The sequence below is a fragment of the Lygodium microphyllum genome, chromosome 29, assembly GCF_053477565.2.
Source record: "Lygodium microphyllum isolate KBCC chromosome 29, Lygodium_microphyllum_v1.1.10, whole genome shotgun sequence".
Classification (NCBI taxonomy): Eukaryota; Viridiplantae; Streptophyta; class Polypodiopsida; order Schizaeales; family Lygodiaceae; genus Lygodium; species Lygodium microphyllum.
The window spans coordinates 121,790,127-121,807,430 of record NC_141163.1 but is presented as its reverse complement, the minus strand read 5'-3'; positions in this window follow the sequence as shown (position 1 = coordinate 121,807,430).

Sequence of the window (17,304 nt, the reverse complement as noted above, 5' to 3'; positions counted from 1 at the left end):
TAAATCTTTGAGCTAAGGCCTTAGCAAATGTAGACTATTTTGAGCAAGGATATGGCCTCTAATGCTTCAAAGGTTACATTGCGCTTCCTTTATGATCAAAGTAATGGTGAGAGATCTTGTCTCAAATACTAGCAAAGCCTCCTTTTGCAAGTATTTTCTTATTAGCTTCATGTGATGAACCCCTACAATTTGGGCTCAAATTGCAAAACTATCTCTACAATTAGACCATTAAATCCATGCGATTTTTTCTTGCCTAAGCTACTCAAGGAGGTAGCTTTGAATTCTGCTGTTGGGAGATCTTTTAGTAGTGTATCATTATCCTCAAGTAAAATAGCATTTTTCTTTAACTCTAATATGATATCTAAATGCAACTTGATTAAAAGCCCTTTGTTGGTAGACAAAAGAAGAGTGGTAGTTTTTGTAGAGATCTGCAATTTCATTTTGATCACAGATGCAAGTAGTATCCTGCTTTTGAAGTAACACCAGACTCTCCCTTAATCTTCTCTTCTTGAGACTAATAATAAATTGTGGTGAAATGCATTGGAATTCACTTTTGACTCTTCTGGAATATAGAAGACCAATTTTCTCTATTTTCGTTACTAATGCAATGTGCCTCATTAGGGGAGTTTTGAGGCCAATTTTGACCCTGTAAGAATTTGAGGAGAGAGAAAGTGTTGTCCAATTTATAAGATACACCAATGGGAAAAAAATTTCAATCTAGGGAAAAATTAGTCCTCGGTGGGTGAAAGCATGGTTTTGTGGTACAATAACATGACTAGTTTTGTCTATGTTGGTGCTTCCATTAATTCTTAAGTTAGATTTTGGAGGGAAACCCCTAGATAATAAAAGTTGAAATTGTGCAGAATTTTGAGCATGTTGTCGATCCAAATGATGTCAAGCTATGACTTACGTCCATGGTGTCATTATGATCACATATGGATGGAGTTTAGTCAAGTAGACTTGAGTTTGAACTACTGAGAAATGTCATATCCCTCAAACAAATCCTACCATCATCCAATCGACGGGTAACAGAAGGGGTGCTAAAGCTTGCTGCCCCAAATACAACACAACCCCCCTCCAACCATTAAGCTCTCAATGCATCCCCTGAGGCTCTTTGTTGTGCCACTCAAACTCTCTTCTTAGTGCTTTGCACCCAATTCACCAATTTGCCTCTCATCATGAGGACCTAAGAGCTTGTTGCTTGGCTATGATCCTCGCATGGTTTAAACTCACAATGGTTCACCACAAAGCAAGCAAAGCCCCTCCCAAGGGGGTAGAGAGTACCATATCGCTTGGTGGTGACCCTTTTGTGTGGTGAACCCTGTATGGGTTAGCACCAAGCAAGAGATCCCCATCTCAATGGCGGAGGACCCTCATATTGCATGGTCTTGACCCTCATATGTGGTGAGGGTGAGAATTGTGTTTAGGAGGTGAGAAAAGTCTGTAGATTAGAAAGTCAACCAGTGTTGAAAATTAGACTTGCCCTTCCTTTGTTTGCAACCCTGCATATGCATGGCAATAAAATTACAACTCTTCTCCAATGCAGGCCAAGTTGGCCATGAGGCTTAGGGAACTGGATTCTAATTGTATCCTTGAGATAGATAAAATTGTTGCTTCACTCTACATATGCATAGCTAATATTTATGTAGCAATGTGAATGCACAAGGATGCATGAGAGATTGAAGTCATGCAAGTTACAAATAAGACTTGGAAGAAGCCAAGATGTTGTTGGTGGATTGATGCCAAAGGAAACACTCAATCCTTTTTAGTCTCCAACAAAAGCACCCACAAAGAAAATACATTTATGAGAAGCTACAAGATCTTATAGGAAAGATTTCATGGCAAGTTATTCTTGGATCTTGGGTCTAGATTCACAAAGCACATCTGAAGACACACAAAAGGATGTGCTTTGCGGGCATAGTGAGAAGTTAGTAGACTTTCCAAAGCAATTTGCAACTCTCTAGTTTGCAATTTTCTATGCGTTGATCAACATGCTAAGAGTATACTGAATAGGTTGAAGCTTTGATCCAAAAAAAGAAGGAGGCATTGCTTAGGTACGTGGGGTCAACTACAGTGGTTGAGTGCATAAAAGACGACATTAAAGTGTATGAGAAGCATGCCTCCAAGAGCTCCAACAGCGAGTTTCATGTAATGATGCAGAGATAAAGGAGGTGGAGGCTAACCTAGGAGCAAGCCAATGAATGCTGCAACATCTTGAGGTCAATGAGAACTAAAATGGTTGGGATAAAAGGTTGACGTTCAGTAGGTATACTCAATGTACTTTGTCTTGGTTTGTCCCTAACACTGCCTCTTAATCTTGTGGGAGCACTTGGTGGTTTTGGATATTTAGCACTCTTGAGACCCTTTCAATACCATTTGGTGCTCCTTGGAACTCTCTGTTGATCTGCTATTAAAAATTTATTGGTACAAACTTTGGCTCGTTTGGTATATTTTGATGTTTCTTGTACTCTTTGGTACATTTTGTCATGTTTGATACATTTGGTTCTCTTTGGTGCATTAGGTTTAGGGATTGCATTTGGTACACATGAAAATGTAGGGTGCATTTGGTGGTTTTTGGTACTCTAGGATCATGGAGCCTTTGGTGAAATTGGTGTGTTATTGCTTCTTAATTGCTTTGGATCACTTGGTTGTTTTGGATACATTTGGTACTCTTGAAACCCGTTTAGTACCCTTTGGTGTTTCTTGGAACTCTCTTTGGGTATTCTTATCATTTACAAGCTTATTTGTATTGCCTCATGCTCTTTTTGGGATATTTTGGTGGTTCTTGTACTCTTTGGTATATTTTAAGCTCTTTGGTACTTGAAGCATTTGGTAGAACTTGGTACATTCTTTTTGAATCTTTGGTGAAATTGGTGCTTTTTGGTGGTTTTTGGATTTGGTGGTATTTGAACTCTTTGGGATATCTTGGTGGTTCTTACACTCTTTGGTATATTTTAAGCTCTTTGATACTTCAAGCATTTGATAGAACTTAGTACATTATTTTTGAATCTTTGGTGCAATTGGTGCTTTTTGGAACTTTTGGTGGTATTTGAGCTCTTATTGGGATATTTTGGTGGTTCTTGCACTCTTTGGTATATTTTAAGCTCTTTGGTACTTGAAGCATTTGGTAGAACCTGGTACCTTTTTTCTGAACCTTTAGTGCAATTGGTGGTTTTTGGAACCTTTGGTGCAGTAGGTGCTTTCAGTGGTACTTCCTCTTAATCTTTTTATAGCATTTTGTATTTTTGGATACATTTGTTACTTTTGAAACTGTTTCAATGCCATTATCTAGAGCTTTTAGGTACTCTCTAGATGATTTCATTACTAAAAAGCTAATTGATATTACCTCAGTCTCTTTTAGGTATATTTTGGTGATTTTTGTATTCAGTGTACTTAAAACTCTATGGTACATGAAGCAAGCTATTGAATTTGGTATCTTTTGGTTCCTTCGACACTAAATATTTTATTGTACTATTTGCTACTTTTGGTGTTTGTTGGTACTTTTTCATGTTTTTTTTTGTACAAGGGTTCCATTTGGTGTTGTTTGTAGCTATTATTGGTATGATTTGGGGGGACATTTGGTGCTCTTTGGTACATTTGATAAATTGGTGATTCATGGTTGGTAACGATATAATGGTTGAAAGTTTTGGTACTTGCTACTTGGTTCCTATGATGTTTTGTTTTTGTAAGTTTAATCCTCCTTATTTCTTTCACTTGGCAGTCATAGTATGATAAGCTAGAGGTCATTTACAAGCAAGGGCAAGTCCACATGGACTTTGCCAATAAGATTATCAATGATGTGAAGAAGGGGAAGAGGTTCACCCTCTTTCCTAGGCCACATATTGTAGAAAAACATAGGATCATCCATGTGTTTGGTATTTGTGCTATGTATGGGGAGTCACCCGAAGCAGCACATGTTGTGGGTAGCTTCATGCTCAAGTGCTGACATCAATACCACCCCCTTTGCTTCAGCATAGTTCTATACAGCATTGGGTTTTGTGTGAAAGAAGGGTGCAGTGTTGAAGTACTTGTGGTGGCAAAGGCATGGATCACTAGGGCACTATAGTGTGAAGGGTAATTTGGCATAGTTATCCATCGCAGTTATTTTACATGCAGATTACAATACTTATTCGATGTGCTCATGCGTATGGGATTGTCTATGCTTACTGCACAAATGAGGAACATGTGGTGGAGGTTGTCAAAGATGGGAAGACTGTAGATAATGTGAAATATGATAGAGTCATCAAAATTTGCTACTACAAGTCCCATGTTTTAGGAGTTGTATAGTACTACGGAGAAGGTGAGAGATGTCCCACGAGACCTAGACTTGGGGGTTGGTGTTGTTGAACCTAAGAACATCAAGGATGAAATGCTAGATGTGGAGCACTCTAGGTCTAAGAAAGATTATTTGATTGATAAGGCAATGCCACATGCCATTGGGATAAAGGGGGATCAAAATGCAATTGATACCAAAAGTGGGGAGGGGGCTACTAATGGGCCAAAGGGGGGCAACATGGGGGGTTGACAAGAAGGAAAAAGATGCCATGGAGGGTGTGGTTCCTGATAGATTGCAAAAAGATGGAAAATGAGGCTACGAGGTTAGAGGTCTGATGATGTGTTGAGGGAGCAAGTACGGACATAGGGACAACTAAGGGTACAGTTGATACTAGAGGAGTTGCCAAGGCACATGCTGTGTTCTTTCCTTCGTTGATCGGCATATGCCTTCTGTCGATCCTTGGCGGCTTGAATATCTTTCCTTATAGTTTTCACTTGTGCTGATCCATTTCTTCTAGCGTTTTCCTAGATTCTTCTACCCGTGTAGGGTAGCATCATAAAAATTTAATAGTGTAAGAAAATCTTGCCCATATAGTGCCTGAAAATGAGTCATTTGAATACTTTGATGGTATGATGCATTGTAGGTGAATTCAAGTAAGGGTAGATATTGGATCCATCATTTGGGTTCCCTATTACAATAAGCTCTTAATATATATTCAATAACTTGGTTGGCTCGCTCTATTTGACCATCAATTTGGGGATGGTAAGCAGTACTAAAGCAGAGCTGGGGTCCTAGAGCTTCGAAAAAAATCTTCCAAAAGTTTGAGGTGAAGAGAGAATCATGGTCGATGAAGATTCTTTGGGGTAATCCATGTAACCTAAAATTTTTCTTAATGAAAAGCCTAGCGATATCGGAAGCCTTGTAATTGGTTTTTATAGGAAAAAGGTGTGCAACTTTTGTTAACATATCAATGACTACCATTACGGAGTTATATCCTCCTTGTACCCCAACTATGAAGTCCATGCTGATATATTCCCATTTCATTTGAGGGATGTCAAGTGGCTGGAGCTTTCCTGGCAGCTTGACTCGTTGGCAGTTCAACAGGCATTTAGTGACATACTTGAGTACATCACCCTTGAGTCTTTCCTAGTAGAAGCTTCTTTTGATTGTATTAATAGTCTTAGCATAACCAGGATGGCCCGAAAATGGAGAATTGTGAGCTTCTCAGAGTATTTTCCTTTTGAGTTCCTAGCTTGAAGGAATACATAGTCTTGTCCTGTAATAGGCAAGCTCCTTTTTTATGGAAAAATCTTGATATTTAGTCTTGAGTTTTGGATTTGAATCATTGATGAAAATATCTCTTAACAATGTCTGATAGCTTGGATCATTCATTGCCTCTTCTTTAGCCATTTCTATGAGAGGGTTATTGGGTTAACAATGTCTGATAGCTTGGATCATTCATTGCCTCTTCTTTAGCCATTTCTATGAGAGGGTTATTGGGCAAAGTTCTAGCCCTAGAAGGTTCCTCTAGGATTAGAGCATCAAGATATGATTTATGGCTTAGGGCATCCGCAATCACATTCTCCTTGCTTGGTCTATACTTGATTTCAAAGTTGAATTTTTGCAAGGTCTCAATCCATCAACATTGTCTCATATTGAGATCCAGCTAAGTAAAAATCCACTTTAGGCTTTTATGATTAGTGACTAGAGAAAACCTATTAGCAAGTGAGTAATGTCTCCATAATTTAAAGGCATGAATTATAGCAAGTAATTCTAGGTCATATGTGGCATAGTTTCTTTCATGGATCTTTAATTTTCTTGAAGCATAGGCTATTGGATGTCCTTCTTGCATAAGTACACGACCCAAAGCAAGAGAGTTTGCATCAATTATGACTTCGAATTCTTTGCTTAGGTTAGGTAGCCTTAAGATAGAGGCGATTACCAACTTTGATTAAGCTTCTCAAAGCTAGATTGTTCAACTAAAAGAAAACCTCAAGCAGCCTTAAGTAGGCTCGTTTGGCGTGGGGGTAGTGCCTAGAATGAGTTGAATTTCATGATCTACTTCCCTTGAGGGGGTGGGAGCTTTGTCAAGTCTTCTGGAAAAAAATCCGCATATTCTTTTAGCCGAGATGGTTGATCCTTGGCTTCGCTATCCTACTCATTCTTGTTGAGTTTAATTAGATAAATGGGTAATCCTTTCTTCAGTCCCTTTACTAGTCGCGAGAGGCTTTAGCCAGCTGAACCTTAGGGTTTTGTGCTTCTCCTTGAGTGCTTACTTGTTCTCCCTTTAAGTTTTAGAATGTGATTTGTCCCTTTCTATAATGGATATGGAAACTATTTGGAACTAGCCAATCCATTCCTAGCAAACACTCATAAGCCCCGAGGTTCATAATTTAGAAGTTTATTTTGGAAGAATTGCCACTCAAGCTAAATTCGACCTTGCTAGTTTGTTGTGTTGATAGAACTTATTTGTCATTTGCTCTTCCACAAGGAATCTAGGTGTAAGAATAGTGTTTATTCTTAGCCTTTTTGCACATTTTGGTTATACGAAAGAGTGGGTACTTCCACAATCGATTAAAATTCAAAAGGGTTTACCTTGATAATATGTTGGTGTTTGAATTATTAAGAATTTACAATTTGGACCCTTCTTATTGAGAGTGGCATGTACTCTAGATCTTTCCATATTGGATTCCAGTGTGGGATCTTTGTCATTATTAACCTCCTTTAGGTTTATTCCAGCAACCTTTCCCTTAGCATCTAGGCTTTGCTCACGAAACTCAAGCTTCAGGCACTGCCTCTTGAAATGTCATGGCTCCTTGCAATAGAAGCACCTTGGAGTCTCGTTGTTCCTCCCTGTGGGTATAAATCTTCCCACCACATTTGATTTGGCCTTCTTCGCCTTGTTTTGTTGGTACTACCCTTTGGCTCTTTTTGCATAACCTTGGAAGTTGCTCTTATTCTAACAATTTCTATTCCAAATCTTTACTTTCCTTGGCATTTGTTCTCGATCTCCTGAACTATTGGAGTTGCTCAAATCAATGCATCTTGTAAATCTAATGGCCTCATTGATTCAAGACGCATATTCAGGGGTGGATTTAGACCATTGCAAAATTTGGATACTTATTGTGAAACATCCATCGTAGTTGCATACTTTAGAAGTGTTACAAATTTAGAGTAGTAGGCTTCTAGGCTTAGGCTTAACTACTTTAGATTGAAGAACTCGTTCATCTTATGGGCTTGAAATGTGGGGGGAAGATATCTCCCACGTACGACGTCCTTAATTTTGTCCCAAGTGATAGCGCTTTTTCAGAAGTTCATTGGTCCTTGCACCGTTGTTTCCACCAAAGACAGCATCTCCTGTGAGTTTTAGTTTGGCGATCATGGCTTGATTTGATGATGTAGTCCCTGCAGTAGTGAAATAGTCTTCTATAGATTCTATCCATGTTTCTACCTGAGTTGGAATATCCCTCCCTTTACCATCAAACTCCGATGGCTTGTATTGCTTGAGAAGAAACTTCTTCTCTTGAGCTTCCATAGTATTGAGATTCAAGGTGACGTTCTAAAGAATTATGCAATTTTATGATCAATTTTCTCTCCAACCATATTTTTAAAAAAAGAGATGTTTACTTGCTTACTCTACCTTATTAATTTAAGAAGGAAATTACGTACTACTTGTCCTTTTGCTAATGATCAAGGTTTATATTTCAAAAGAGTTTTAATTTTTAATTAAAAAATCTATCTACTATTTTTTATTTATCAAGGAGACAAACGGATGGACAAAAATAATTCCTTACGTCAATAGGAAGGGAATACATTATTCGAGTAGTTCAAGAGCCCATATTATTCTTGGAAAATATTTCTCTACCACAATCTAGGCATGGCATTGTAATATATCAATCACATAGTAATTAGGATTCTAAGAATAGATATCCAGAAATCTATATTTTAGAGGAAGTTCAGGTAATCCATCTTTCTTGTAGTTGCGTCAACTAGAGCGTCCTACAACCACGACTCGATCAGTCGATATAACCCTTGTAACCCCCTCAAAGATGTATCGGTTTACTTTGACTTGTCGCCCTCTAGTGAACATATTTGAGTTTACTCTGGCCTCATAGAAGAGATAAATCTTGGCAACCTTAAGGGCTTCCATCCACCTTAACCTTTTTAAATTATTCTGGAGGTAAGCAAGACAATTTGCATCAATGTAACAATACCCTCTTCTTAACATCCATCATCTTTCATAATACTAGGGCGGAAGATTATATATATGATATAATATTCACATCATCTGGTTCCTCCAACTGAAACTAGAGGAATGCATTTCTAACATAAACATAACTTGGAAAATCAAGAATCGCTTCCAAGGTTTGTCTTTCTGCCAGGAATCAAGAACATATATTAAGAGAAGATTTCACTATTTAAGGGAAAGATATTTGATGTTGTAAATATAACTAGTTTTATTTACTTACATCATGTCATGTATCACAGTGTGCACTATGATACCAAATGTAACATGTCTACCCAAACTTTCCTTAGCGTGGTATGTTCTTAGTAGCCCATCAAGAGATGCCCTAGAAAGCATCGTCCGAAATTTTGATAAAAATCCTCAGAGTTTGCTAACTAGGCTTGCTTGAGTCTACCCCACATTGGAATTTCTAGTCATTCCCTCAAGGATTGGCCTGAGTCTTTCTGGTCAAATCTATTACTAACAGCTAATTAGTGTTAGTGGTTCGAGATTCCATTCCCTATAGGAACTTGTTGACTGAAATGGACTTACGTTGTGCTGCGTTCAAAGTGAACGGGAGAAGTATGACACTTTAATTCCTTCTTGGGGTTCTAAACTGATGTGAGTCAGGCTTTCTAGTTTCTAATGGTCCATCAAGTGCGATTTTTATTCCTTCTAAAGAAAGCTCTTGGCTTACCAAGACCACCCAGCCATAGGTCTGGATCTGGCCGTCAGGGATCCATTCTCTCGCTTCCCTTGAGAGAGTAGTTTAGTTACCTAATTACCTATCACTTTAGGTTCAACATATAAAAATAACTTCTTTTAATTCACGACACAGAAACAAAGTAAGGCAATTCTGTCCTAATAGTTCCTTTTAGAAAAATGACATTTTACAAATACTTTTTGTTCGAATGTATTATTCTCTCCAAGTTCCGTTCCCCAACTAGTATCAGAACTTCTAGGACACAATCTGGAAATCGAAGGACAGTTGGCAGTTTGTAAGAGCCTAAGGAGTTTATGACCAAAGCCCCCTCGTATCCTCACCTCCTCCTGTCGATGACTAGAGTTCTCTACGATAAGACCTTTCACATCATGATTGGTCTATTCTCACTAACGCAAAACAAAAGAGAAAAACCCCCTTGGAGTAGGTTTTATTCACGTTGCGGTCTAGCGCCATTAAAAACACTGCCTTAGTTGGCATTCTGTGCTTAACAAAATAGTGCCTCAATTGGCGATTTGTACTTATTCATTCGCCTTTTAGCCTGATGGTTTTAGGAACGATCAATACCTAGCTTGCAATCACAAACATCTTATCTCGAATGCATTATACATAAACTTTTAACAAGTTTATTTAGAGGACAAATCTTTTCTTTCCAAAAATTAACGTAGGTAGAAATACCTTAATAACATCGAGACAAATTAGCATAAGTGGCAATATCAAGACAAATTAGTATAACTGTCAATATCGAGACGAAATAGTATAAGTGGTAAAATTAGCGTAAGTGGCAATACCTTCCAATAGTCTTCTTGGATTCCCCCTTCCTTAGGGACTAGTTTGGACTAAATCTAAGTAAGAATTTTATACTTGAGAATAACTCCCTTGGAGTTTCGTGGGTCCTTGCCCATAATAGAAGAAATCTTTGTTAGTTTAATTATGTAGTTTAATTACATAGTTTAATTACAAACATTATCCTTTGGCAATTGCATCTCAAGTTCTATATACCGAGGGTTAGTGTCCGTGATTACCCATTAGAAATTTCGTTTGATCAACACAAAATCAAAACTATTAAATCTTTTAGGGGCGTAGTACCTTCCTTGTACTTGCTTAGGTTCATCTTGTACAAACCCAAGTTACCCCTTAGAATTCGCAATTAAAACTTTATTTAAAAATATTATATGAAGGAATTGAATAAAATCTTATTGCTCGTTCACGGGATGAAGGCCTACTAGCTATTTTTATTTTAAAAAATAGTACCTAAAGATCCATGATGGGTGTTTGGTTGATGGTATTCGTAGCTTCATTTGTAATTCCATGTACTCGTCATTCCGTTTGTAGTAATTGCGTCTGCAGCGTTATTGGTAGATCCTACCTCTGCGACCTTCATAACTTTCTTCTTTGGGGCCATGGTCTTTAATTTCAAGATTGAAAATGATTTTTTTGGCGAAGGAGCTTAGGGGTAATTAGATTGATGGAATTTTGATTGATGGGGGAAGGGGATCACCAAGAATTTAGAAAATTTGAGAAGACTCTTGATTCCACAGAGAAATAGGATAGAAGGGATGGAGGATTTGAATTCAAGAGCTCGTCGTGAAGTATCCTCCTTTTCTTCGTGATGAGAAACTCCCATGCTCGCACTTCTCTTGTCCCACTCTCTCTTGCTTTATATTCCTAAGAAGGGCCTCTCCCCTCTTGCTTTGATTGCCCTCAATGACTCCCCATGCCTCATATTTATAGACAAATTGAAGAAGAAGGGTTGTGGCTAAGAAGAAGAGCTCTTTATGGAAGGGATATTGGCAAAATCAGCCAATCAGAAGCTTTCACAATGCAATCTGATGCTGGAGATTTGATTTTTGAGGTCCAAAGAGGCTGTTAGAAATGCCATGGCTGATTCGCATGGCTCTCGGATGATCTTGCTTCAATCCAAACCTCTCGTCAAACTAAGAAGAGGGGGAGATTGCTGGAGTTAACTATACGCAGAGATTGCTGGAGAATCAGAGATTGCTAGAGAATTCAAGCTTTTTGGTTCAGAATCAGAGATGCCAAAATTAGAGAAGATAGTGCACCGTTTTCTTTCCATAAAGAAGGGGGTGGGGGGGAGGGGCTGCCTGTTCATCATCATCTCCCTCTCAATCTTATTCTTTTTTATAAAGCATTAATCTTTAAAGATTAAAGTGTTTTGACTTACCTTACTTGCCAAGTTTTAAACATGTTTGGTGAAGTTGAATTATGGCTCACAACTCTCGTTCACACGGTAACTTCTATGATGGATGGCCACAGTCCTTGTTAATCTAAGAAACTGTTCGGGTTACGATCCTCATGTCACTTATTTCGAGATCTTCTCTATTTAATGATTTAGATTTATTCAAGTCCATTTTTGCAAGAAGTCAAAAAGATTTTAAATGAAAGTCACAATATCATAGTATAATCCCATACACTTAGGCCTCTTTGCTCTTATCCATACAATCTCTATGCTAATTTCTCTTTTTCAAGAGGAGAAACAAATACTTTAGCCATAAGTGTTTTGAATGCATCCCAATTCTCTGCAAGTATGTTCTCTTTCTTGATGTATCTCCACCAAGTATGTGCAAATGCTTCCAAATGTGATGATGAAAAAATGAATCTTCATATAATCAGTTCTAGGGAATACATCAAAATAGGATTCTAATTTTGAAATCCATTCCTCTAGATCGGATGGTGAAGATGATTGCCCATTGTACTTTGCCAAAATGATCTTATCATTCAACTCCCTTTCATGAAAGGTTGTTGTCCCAAAATAGATTGTTCATGATTAGTAGACATTGAACCTCCAAAATAAGATGGTATCCTTTTAATAGGTGGCTAAGAACTAGTGTGAAACCTTCTCGATGGCAGAGAACCTCTAGGAGGTTTGGAATTCAGCCCATAATCTTAGGAATTAGCACCATTCAAACTATCCAATAGTCATCATGCCTTTGTGAAGTTTCACCTACTTCATATTAACTATTGGGAATGACCCTTTGTCCAATGATACCATGATCTTGACCATTTTGGTTAGGTGGTTGAAGTGCATTTGTATCCATTGGGAGAATTGAGCTATTATTTGAGCATTGGATTCTACTAATTTGTTAATTGAAGCCTTCATTTGGGTAGTGGAATCCACCAACTTCTCAATGATGGAAGACTTTATTTGATTAGTAGACAATACCATATGTTCCACTCTAGATAATAACTCCATATGCCTTTGAGTATGCCTACTCTCATATTCACACATGGTGTTATTAAGTGCACTAATTTCTCCCTACATTTGAGGCTCTTCAAGGCCCTCTTGAGATGTAGTTTCCAACATAGAATCTTTTATTTGCTGAGCATACTCTTCCTGGGACTTACTCTTTCCCTTATGACTTGCCATAGTAGTGTAGTCGTGCAGTACCCCCTGTCAGAAAATTGGCTATAACTTGAGCTAGGAGACTCTGATTTCAATTTTTTTTTTATTTAAATCAAATCATACAATACCCTCTTCAAAATGAGCTATAGCATGTTACAACAAGTTTAGAACAAAAAAAAATCTGCAATTCAATCTCTAAGGCTGAACTGTCTAGGCCTACACGCTATTTTAACTTATAAGTGCAATGTTTCCACCTATGAGAGTAAAATGGTAGTGCTAACGGCTACCAAATCCTATAGAAAGCTGGATAGGACCTATGGCAATCTATAGTACCTACATCTATACTTCAGTAATAATAAAGTTAGTACCTGTAATAACTTGTATATACCATGTAGTGTCTTGTAAAATTCCTATTTCACCTTGTTTTGATCTTCAAGGTGTTTGAGTCTTTGAAAGTGCTTCAATCTTCAATTCTCCACTCGGTATACCTGTGTGAGAAATGAAATAGTAGGACAGGCTGTCTACACAAGCTCCAAATCATCAAGAGGTGGGCAAAGTTTCTCCCAAGTCGGTTTGTTGCATCCCTTTGGGATCTTTAATAGTGGGGGAGGGTCACCTCTCTATTATCCCACTATCTCCCTTGGCATCCACCTTTCTCCTCGATGGGAATATCGACATGGCAATGGCATACTACTCTAATCAATTAGCATGACATTCATTACTGAAATTTTCATTCAGCCTTCCATGATATGCATGATTGATTGATGAAAATTTAAAATGAAGAAATAAGTGGTTGGCTGAGGGTCTTACCAATGCAATTCAGTGACTCATTAGGGCCAAAAATGTTTCAAAATGGCACTCATAATAAATGATTAATTTGCTAATTAAAAGAGGTTTAGAAGAGAAAAACCCTCCAAATTTGACTGCTTGAATGTGATTAATGAGAGAATGTATGATTCATTTAAGAGGTCGGGTATTAAATATCATCAATCTTTAATGGACATTAAGTGTCACCTTTTCAGTCTTATTCTCTTGGAAATTACAAAATCTTGTATTTTTGAATTTTCGCACCAAAAGACACCGCTCGTTTATTCCTCCACGTTCATTTTCTACACCTCTCTTTCCTATCTAGTTCCTTCTTTGTGATATTGTTGCCCTGTTTAGGGTTCCCTACCAAAATGTTTACCAGTACCTCTTCTAGCAATATAAGTGCAACCCCACCACGCAAGTATAAACTTACTATTTAGTTAGATCCTATCTATTCATCTTGGAGGAGTATACACCATCGAACATTGTTGGACAAGGATGAAGCTAACATGTTGCGATTACAAGGAAAGAAGCATGTAAACTTATGGATGGATGCAAATATTTATCCTCCGGACCCTTCTATAGGTAAACATCCTCCTTTTTACAATATTCACAACTTCATAAGGTATGTTGGAGATGGTTGTGATGGGATGCTTGGCTATTGCATGAGGTTATATTCTACATCTTTTACATTTAGAGAACAAATGCATGAAATGAAGGAAGCATTAACATTGTCACAAAAAACTATTTCTGAGCTAATGCACAAGGTTGATAATCTAGAAAACTCTAATCAGTCATTGGAAGAAAAATTATTGCACTTGAAAGAAACTCCAATAGGATTTAGACAGAGAAAAAGACCACTTAAAAATATAATGGACTTGTATAGTTGGGTGAAGAAAAGGAGACTAAATCTTGCAAAGAGATGTGTCTCTAATATTTCAGGTATTAATATTCGAGAGAATGATGAGAGGATTAAGCTTATTAAAGAAACCATGACAAACAAGGACATTATAAGGATTCTTAAATCACCTGAAAATGTAGACTTGAGAAGCCAAGATCTGAAAGAGTTAGTGAAAGATTTAAAAGGAACGGTTAAACCAAATGAAATAGTGGAGACATGTGACAGTATGGGTATCAGTCGTAGAGGTCATCGTGCTCTCTCTAAATTGTGGTTTACAAATCTTAAATGTCATAGAATAAGTGCATTTAGTTTGCCTTGGCCTCTTGCAGTTTCAATTGCTAGGACAACTATGAATTGTAGGATTCCAAATGGATTTGGAGAGTATATCCATATAGAAGGATCTATGCCCTATGAAAAACATAAAATAAATGCTTTTTTTGAATACAACACATTTAATAATATTTGGATTGATCTTAAAAGAGTCCAAATTGCAATGGTCCATATGTATAAATTTACTGTCCAAGAATGTGGTGGTATTTTGAAGTTTGCGCTGAAATTGGATGAAGCGCAAATTCAAAAGGGACAAAAGATAGAAAGATTCAGCATCTGTATCATGAACAGGCCATTGGATTGCACTACTGGTAGGGGGCAAGAACAACAATTTAAGATACAATCCAAGATGGAGCTTTGGTGGATTGGTGCAGCCCAAGTACCAACTGAAAGTCATGAAATCTTAAAATGGTTATCCTCTCATACAGGTATTCCTGATATTATAAAGTCTCAAAGTGAAGGTGAAATGTTGATAGTCAATGGTGTTGGTAGTTTTAATGTTGAATGGCATATGAGTGCTGACTTAAAAAGTATCAAATGTATGCTTGGATTAAGTAATGGGACCACTGCAAAATATCCTTGTATTTATTGCATGGAGAGTTTGGGATCCGAAGAATGGAGTACTTTGCGGCCAACAAGAAGAGCCCCTACTTGGAACTCTATAGATTTGAGCAAGTTCAAAAATGTGGATGGCTTATGGGATCCTATTCTCTCAATCTCTCTAAGGAACGTTCATATTTGTGCATTACATGCAAAGATTAGAATAATTGATAAGTTGCTTAGATTGCATCTTGACTATGCATATTCAATAAAACCAATATCTTTGTCAAATGACTACATTGATAAATGTGAGGCTTTACTGTCAAAAATGGGTTTTCATGGAGGTCAAGTTCACTTGAGAAAGGATCCAATAGCCTCAGGGAAAACAAGAGAGGTCTTAGCAGATGTCTTTACGGGGGGTGCAAAAGCTAGACGATTCCTAAGAAATCATATTGGTAAACAAATAAACGCATTGTGGGAGTGCTGGAGAGAATTGTGTGCAATCACCACAAATGTGGCTAGGAGACCATGAATTGCATTCCTATGAATGGAGGTTTGGAGACACCTTGACATATTTTTAAAAATGCTTAGGAACAAAAGATAACATCTAACTATTCGAATGAGTACAAATGTTCAATTGTGAATCTTGTTCAAGCAATTAAGGAAGCTTGGTGAGAAAAGGATATTACTTTCTACTTGGTAAGATAGACATAAATTTGAACCTTTCTGCTTTGAAAACAAGGTTTAATGATTTAAACTAATTATTTCTTGTTGGGTTGTCCCAGCATATTCTTCTTGTTCATGGGCCTTATTTTGTGGAAGAGCAAGGGCCCCTAGGAACTTACAGTAGCCAAGGTATGGAGAAATCTCACTACCAAGAACGTATGTGTTTCTTTCGGAGCACCAGACATGGAGGAGGAGCAACAAAAACCAATGCCCTTCAAGAGTTATTCAATTGGTTTTTTCGAAGACAACTTCAAAGATCGAGAACACAATAAATGTAGTGGAATCTAAAATACCTATACTATTTTTAAAATATTATATTCATGGCTAGCTTTTAAGAGCCTTTACATCCTCATCCTCCTCAGGCATTTTTCCTCTATAACGTAAAAACTTTCTTCTATGGATTTGATATCTATTTTTTTTGCTGCTAAAACATAAGATGAGTATGCCAGGAAGTATCCAACTCTGGAGGCAGAGAAGATGGGACCATAACCAAATATTCGGATGGCTACTGTCTTTTCCAAAAACATAACTTTGTGCGCATTGTACTGCAAACCTAAGTATCCAAGGATCCTTGTAAGTGCTTTAACATAGACAATTGACCATGAGGCCTCCTCTGAGAAAGTGCTATGGAAAACCAACAGAATATTGGAAGCAATCTTCGATATATAATGCCCGAGTGCAACATCCTTTAGGGAACTACTACCAACTCTTGATCATTTGTCTCTTCCCAAGAAATTATCCTCATTTGCAATCTCCAACTGTAAAAGCAACAGTCAGAATGAAAAAAATGAAAATATGTATGTTGTTCCACAAAAACAAAAGAATGCATTACCATTTGATTTTCATCACTCTCAAGTTTGCTTGGATTCCATAAGCTAATTGATGTCTCCTTGACATCCTTGAGCTCCTTTACATATTCTAACTCCTCCCCTCCGAAATTGGAGATTCCAAGCTTCTCTTGAAATTGGTCAAACTCTTTGTCAGTAGCCTGTAACTCTCTCTCAGCATCTTTAACCTTGTTTAAAGATAGGGAAAAATCATTTGATGCATCTATAAACTTATCATCAGACATTTGAGTATCTAATTTGAGTAAGCCCTCCTTGGACTCATTTTCAACATCCACTATGCCTTTTGCATCTACAAATGCCTCTGCAATAACTACCAAGCAATAACCTTCTCTCAAATTGAAAAGAATTTGGAGATCAGACAATAATATGTACTCCTTGTCTTTAATTGGGAAAGTAGGCAAAGATGGAACAATAAGGCTTGAAGGAGTGTCAGATGGCTCATCAACCTCTATAGTGGTCTCTTCAATTACTGTCTCTGCTCTGAATTTAGCAACATCCAGATCCTTTGCAACTAATTCTTCCATTTGGGTGTCTAGTTGCTCCTCAACATCAACTTAATCTACAAT